Source organism: Elgaria multicarinata, chromosome 4 (genome assembly GCF_023053635.1).
Source record: "Elgaria multicarinata webbii isolate HBS135686 ecotype San Diego chromosome 4, rElgMul1.1.pri, whole genome shotgun sequence".
NCBI lineage: Eukaryota > Metazoa > Chordata > Lepidosauria > Squamata > Anguidae > Elgaria > Elgaria multicarinata.
The window spans coordinates 53736422-53744221 of NC_086174.1; positions in this window are offsets into that span (position 1 = coordinate 53736422).

Here is a 7800-nt window from a genome sequence, read left to right on the forward strand (position 1 = left end):
CCTCGAGTAGCACGCTGGCCAAGTTACACAGGCAGCGCTTCTCTCCCTGGAAGTAAAGTACACTGTACCTAACGACTTGCTGCCTGAGGCAACCGCCTTACTCTGCCAAGTGCAGTTTATGTCCAGACGACACGCTAATCAACGGGGAGGGGGAATAGGAACAAAATGGAAAACTGCCGTTGATTAGCGTGTCCTCCGGACTCAGCCCTTGACTCTCTTACGTTCTTGTTAAAGTGCGCTTTGCAAACAGCCTTTTTAGTCTTGATCGTTAATAGTCAACCAGGTTCCCTGCAGAAGTTTTGCATTTCCCATTTCGCTTGCTAAATAGTTACGATTAGGCCCAGCACATCCAACCCTCATTGCCATGCCTATGCCATATAGTGAGCAAGTGCTGAAGTGGTGGTGCCAGCAGCGACGTGCTAATACTTGCATTCATTTGGGCAGTGTAGCAGTTCAGACTGGGCCCAGTGAGGAGAGCAACCCAGGTAACCTTGGGTTAGAAGTGGCATGCTAGAGAATGACTTAGGCCAGACGTGACGCGAACGTGTCTTGTGGGAGAAAGTGTCCTAAGAGTGGAGATGTATTATTTGGGGTAAACCAAGACTTTTTTGAATTGCAAACCCCAGTTCCTTACTTACGTGTATGTTAACCACAATTAACATGGAAGTATACCTGCTGAACTCTGCTGATCAGCAGAAAAGGCTACCAGAGCAGCTTACAAAGACCAGAAATAAGACAGCCTCTGCTAGCAAGCTTACAGTCTGAAAGACATGACACAAAATGAAAAAGGATTAGGAGGAAGGAGGGGAAAAACAAACTCAGACACTAGATCCTTAGTTTCAAAGTTAAATAGGTAATTTCAAGAGGCTATGGATATGGATCTGAGCAAACTGGAGAGGTTGCCAGAAGTAGCTGTTGGAGCCCCCCTCCCTCAACTGGAGCTGTTCCCATGCACAATGCAGAGTGCCTGGCTGCTGCTTCCTTTCCCTATGATGTTTATTGGGGATGGGTGGGTATGAGTTGGGGTAGCCCAAAGGTTATTGGAGGTATTAATGAACCCACCAGCCAAACACTCTAGTTCTCGTCTGAATCTCCCCTTCTCTGCCAAAAGACATCCTCCATCATTCTTAATGCGATCCCTAATATAGGCACAGTAATTCGTATCATTCCACATAAACTTGTAAGGGGTGGAGAGAGAAAGATAACCAACTATCCCCATTTTACAACTTTCAACACCACTTACATGATTTCAACAATGTGTTAATTTCACCATATGTGGAGAATTTGTCACAGACAATCCCATCTGATTGGAACCTTGTCTCTTCCCTCCCTTTCAAGAGGCCAATGTAAAATATCCAGGGTGTTGTTTTGTTTTGTTTTTAAACATGCCTTCTCTTTGCTGACCAGGGGGAACCCAGGCAACCTCCCCTTCAAGAGGAGTCCCAGACTGGATGCCAAACTACCAATATTCCTGTACTTGTAATGGTGAAACTAGTTTAAAAATTGTACTAGTCTAGTTTCAGCTAGAAACGTACAAACAATTTCTCTATCTCTCTTTGTCTTTAATCCTTAGTAAAAACTACTTGAATTTAAGCACTGGAAGTGTTGTGTATGCACAACCCAGAACCTATCCCACCCAATCACTTAATCCTTAGCTATGATACACTTATTTTGAGGGAAACAGGAACTAATTGAGTTTAAGCTGATAGGAATAGTAGACTTGGCATGTGTTGCTTTCCTACTTTCCAGAGTCCCTGTAGCTCTGCAGATTTAGGGAATAATTGTGGCTGGTGGCAGCTAGCCATGTGTACAAGGCCAATCCTACCATTAGGCAAAGTGAGGCAGCTGCCTCAGTGACAGATGATGATGGGTGGGAGAGGACAGTGTGTGTGCGTGCCATTCTGTCTTGCTCTCCCTAAGTCAGTCTGATGCCCTTAGATGCAGTGGAGGATCCTGTCCTGTAACTAGTGTTCAAGAACAATTCAGCTGCTAATCCAGTCAGCTTTTGTACATGGGTTGCCAGGAAGTGTCATCTTATCTTTCACCTTAGGCAGGAAAATGTCTTGGGACAGCCCTACCAATGTAAATAACATGCAAGGTGATAGTATGTGCCTGCAGCATCATGAGGTGTAACAGGAAAAACTTTTAGTTTCTTATACAGGCTGCTTAGCTCAGTTCTACATCGAATAAGGCACTAGTAACCAACTTCATTTTCATGCAGACTCCTTTGTGGAATCACTATTTAGTGCAGCTCAACCTAGTTTCTTCCAATGAAAGTTCCTTGGGATCAGGATATAAACTACATTTTTGTAAGATCCCATTTACCCTGCCAAGACTGCAGTAAGCATTATGTTCTACAGTATAGGCTCTGTACAGTGCAACAAACCATCAAAATGCTCTGTCTACCTGAGAAGTATGTCCACTGCGACATAGTATACTTTATTTAGTTATTTCTTTACTTACTTAAAACATATGCTATCCCATAACAGAGTTCTCTGGATTGCTTACAACAGACAAATACAATTTAAATATAAAACAACATAAAACCACACAATCAAAAGCAACAAAAATACAACAACAAAACTAAACTCACAGTACCTTAAAACTAAACATACAGATTTTAGAACTGAGAGGTTCAGAAAACATGAGTCATTTAAACCTTTTAAAAACGTACAGCTAATCCTATGTAATGGTGGCATAAGGGCCATATTCTCAGTAAGAGGAAAACAGAGTTTTGGTAATCTGCCCAGTATGATGAGCCTACTACCCTCTGTACTGCAGAAGATGTCAAGGGCAGAGCAGTACAAGTGAAACTACATATTTATTTATTTATTTATTTATTTATTTATTTATTTATTTATTATTGCATTTATATTCCGCCTTTTTTCCTCCAAGGACCCAAAGCGGCATACATAATCCTCCTCTCCATTTTATCCTCACAACAACAACCCCGTGAGGTATGTTGGGCTGAGAGTCTGTGACTGGCCCAAAGTCACCCAGTGGGTTTTCATGGCTGAGTGGGGACTAAAACCAGGATCTCCCAACTCCCAGTCCAACACTTTAACCACTCCACCACACTGGCTACTTTTATTGCTACAGTTGTTTGTGCCAGGCTTTTACATGTTGTGAAATTAGAACAATCATATTTTGATGTTCATTAAAACCTTGAGCGAAAACATTTTTATAAATTCTACACCAATGTAAACAAAACATGATTTATGGGAATTGCTACATCTGATATAATTAGTGCTTGTGAACAAGTTAGGCAAACTCTTTTCATGTTAGGAATATATAGGACAAGTTCCAAAGTGTTAGAAAAGACTACTCACAACCATTTCAGTCATAATATTAAAATTTTCATCTCTCCATGTGTAATAACAATGGTGAAATTACAACCGGTGGTTATGTGGGAAATGAGTGGGTTGTTGTAAGGATTTACATTACAAAGCTATCAGTGTGTTAACTTTTAATCTACTGCTGAGTCTCACTTTGGGATGGTATGTGCCTTCCATAGTCTTTATATTTTGACAATAGAGGTTGCAATCTTCTATATGCTTGGGATTAAGTCCAAGTCTATAGACTCACTTCTCATTAGACATATGTAAAATTGCACTGTTAAAAAGGCTTCTGAGTAATAAACATTCCCTTTCCCCCCTTCCTTCTTTTCTGTTTTATACTCTGTTCTTTAAGCAAAAATTCCATATACAGTAATTCCCATACAATCATGTCAATTGACTGTATATTGTATAAATATAGTAAAGTAGTTAATGAACCTACGATGCTAATAATGCTTAAAGAATTGGCCTACTGGTTTCTTAGCATACCTGCATTTAAGAAATGACATTTTTTTGGTAGTAGTTGCTGTTACTTCACTTTATTAACAAAACAAAACAAAACAAAACAAAAAAACTGCCCAGAGAGCTTTGGCTGTGGGGCGGTATATAAATGTAATAAATAAATAAATGCTGATCCTGATAAATGCCAAAGAGAAGAACTGTTCAGTAAATTATTAACATTTATAGAAATCTTACCTAGCATTGTTAAAAGTGATAATGATTGCTTAAAAAATAAAATTTAATACAATAACATTTAAATAATTAAATAAGTATCAACCTTGATACTAGAAGAATTTTTGTTGTTATTATAACATTATGGTGCCATCCTATGCATGTTTAGACAGAAAAATGTCCTACACCTCCTAGCATTCCCTAGCCAGCATTTTTAATTTTAAAAAAATAGTTGACCATTAACTGACCAAATAATTTTTAACTGGTCAAGTGCTCAATGCAATACTACATACAATAAAATGAGCAAGAGATGCTTTTGATGGTAGAAACACTTCATCTATTTAATATTTAATACTAACACAGTATATTATTTGGCATTATCCAATTTAAAAATAAATTTTAATTTATGTTATCAAAAACTGCACCTGTTTGTCTTCTCTATAATTTTCCCAGAATAAATGCAGTCCTAAACACACTTACTATGGAGTAAACCCCACTGAACACACAGGTAGTTACTTTTGAATAAACATGAATACATAGGGAGTAACTTCTGTATAAACTTCTGATTGCACTGTCACTAATTTCTGTGGAAGGAGGGGTTAGGAATTGCTGATATTTTAGAAAGAGCACATAAAACAATAAGGAGCACTCTCCAAATTACCGGGTGGCTAGTATAAAAGAAATCTGTCTCATGATGCAATCTTGTGCATGTTTACACTGGAAAACATCAGATAACTCCCACTATCTACGAGCCAGCATGTCTCATTGGGAAATATTAGGAGTTTTAGAAGTTTTTTATGTTTGAACATGCATAGGATTGCGCCCTTAAGCTATCTAAGGTAATTTGTCTCTCAGCCTGAAATAGAAGGCGCTTTAGTTCTTTCTTCTTGCACCGAATTGATGCATAAACGTGCTCATGCATGTACACACCACATACACACACACAACATACAAGAACAATTGTAGCTAGGGAAGATTATAATTACCTTCGCAAAAATGAAACATCTGGATAATCCTGTTTACTAAGAAGTCCCATTAAATGAGGCTTACTCCTAAGCAAGTAGTATAGGGTTATAAGTTAGGAAACTGGAAAAATCAGGGAAGCCTATGGCCAGTGTAAGTCTGTTTTCACTGTTGTTATAGAACTCTACCTTTGGAGGTCAAGTCCTCTTTTGGTACATGGAGATCCATCTGTCGGAGTTTTGATTGCAGCCAGTTATGAAGGGTGGAGATCCTTAATTATGCCCAACTGGCTTCATAACAATGTGTGTGTACCAGGCATGTGTGACACACATACAAGTTGTGCAGTACCTCTGAACTGCCACTGACAGGTAGTTAATATGCTGACAACACTTTAGAGTGGGTTCCTGCACTGAGCAGGGGGTTGGACTCAATGGCCTTATAGGACCCTTCCAACTCTACTGTTCTATGATTCTATGAACACCAACAGCATTGACTGTAGGGATTAATACAAGAATGTCTCAAAAATCAGACTCCCATATAATTTTTCTTGTGTTCTCAACCTAGTTGTTGTTTTTAAAATCCACTGATGGGTACTAATTACTTTTAATAGTTTAATAATAACTACTGTCTAAAAAGTAGTTTTAACTACTAGTTAACTACATTTTATTAAAAATAATTGGAATTACTTTGAACTAAAGTAGTTTAACTTATTTTTATAACTACTACTACTTCTGGTTCAACATTTAAACTTTTAAAATGTATTTTTTGTTAAATAGGTCAAACAAAAAAATCAGTAAGAGTTTATTTATTGAAAGATTTATACCCCACCTTTTAATCAAATGAGTCCGATAGAACATGGGCTAGACCTCATTTGAAGACTACTCCATGGCGATGAGGGTGGTAAAGAAATTGTATTTCTCTGCCAGCATTGCCTCTGCCCAGAGTTCCTCAGCAGAGCTTTTTCAGGTATTTACAGGTGTGTTATGCTCTGACTTGCAAGAAGAAGAGGTGGGCCACTCAATAGCCTGCTGTGACCAATTTGTGCAACACTTTGCAAATAAGATCAATCCTATCTATGCTGACTTGGATGCCATAGTTGATACAAGTCTGGTGGATGTAACTTTGGCTCCTGCTTTTCCATTTACAATGGATACTTTCCAAATTGTACAATCCGAGGCTGGGGACAGGATGTAGAATCATAGTAGATTTGGAAGAGGCGTATAAGGCCGTTGAGTCCAACCCCCTGCTTAATGCAGTGATCCACCTTAAATGTGCTGGCCACTTTTTCCTTTCTGGCTTATAAAAGCAGCAGGGGGAGGGGGGAAACAACTGACTGCGTGGGTAAAGGCAGGGATAAACACCTCTTTACGGCAGGTGTGATTCTGTTCAGCCTAAAGGAAGTATTGGTAAGATCTCTGTTTTGTTTTTGTTTTTTTAAAAAAACCTCCCTAAACCCCACTACATTGGAAAATTTCCAGCTGATCTCTAATATTCCATTCTTAGGCAAGATGCAGGAGTGTGTGCTGACGTCTCAGCGCAACGATTTCTGGATGAGATGGATTATCTAGATCCATTTCAATCTGGCTTCAGGCGTGGTTATGGGACAGAGACTGCTTTGGTTGCCTTGATGGACAACCTATGCCAGGAATTGGATAGATGGAGTGGGTCCCTGTTAGTTCTGCTGGACCTTTCAGCAGCTTTTGATACCATTGGCCGTGGTAACCTTCTGGGGCATCTGTCTGAGATGGGACTGGAAGGCACTGTTATACAGTGGCTTCAGTCCCTGTTGGAGGGGTGTTACCAGAAGATAGCTCTGGGAGATTCCTGTGACACCATGGCCAGTGGACTACGGCGCCCCTCAGAGTTCCATCTTATTCCCCATGCTATTTAATATATATGAAACCAGTGGGAGAGATTGTCCAGAGTTTGGGGTTTTGGTGCCACCAGTCTGCTGATGACACCTATGACAAATCACCTGCTTGCTATGTTAATTAGTTTTATTATATTAATGTATTTAGTTTTACAGAAAATGTATGTACAGGTAAAAAAGGGTTAGCTGTGGGCAGGACGGAGCTTGTGTGTGATTGGCTATTTTTTACTTCTACCTGGGGGGAGGTGGGAGTGAGTGATGTCAGAGGAGGGTTTATTTTTCTTTTTTAATCACATCTATAACACTGAAATAATGTCTTGTAAATAATATTTTATTTTATTTTTCTGAGATATATCCATGTGCCAGCTTGGTCTTTGTTTATGCTACCTCACACATGAACACATAATAGCCAGCACTCACTTCCTCAAATTAGAAATAACAACAGTGATAAATTTGACACACTGGGTAAAAGGTTAGCTCAGTCAGTGGGCGTAGCTGATTTGGCAGTGACATCCATTCCTTAGGCTTATTATAGTAGGTGTGAAGGGATAATAGGGAAAGCCTAGATAAAAGGTGGGGCAGACATCACAATATCCAACTCATCTCTCCTTTCCCTCTTAATCCATACAAGAGAGATATACTCCCGGTCAGTTGAAAGGCAGTTCAGGGAATAGGGATTCAACCTGTTCTGGATGCCCCTGAAGATTTGGGTGTACTCTTAGACTTGGCCCTCAAACCTGGAAGCCCAGGTTTCAGCAGTGGTCAGGAGTGTGTTTACATAGCTGAAACTAGTGTGCCAATTGCACCCATTTCTAGTGACATCTGATCTGGCCATGGTCACACATGCCTTAGTTACATCCCATTTGGAGAATTGTAACATGCTCTACATGGAGCTGCCATCAGAAACTTCAGCTGGTCTAGAATGCTGTGGCCGGACTGTTGACCAGGGTGGTTACAGCG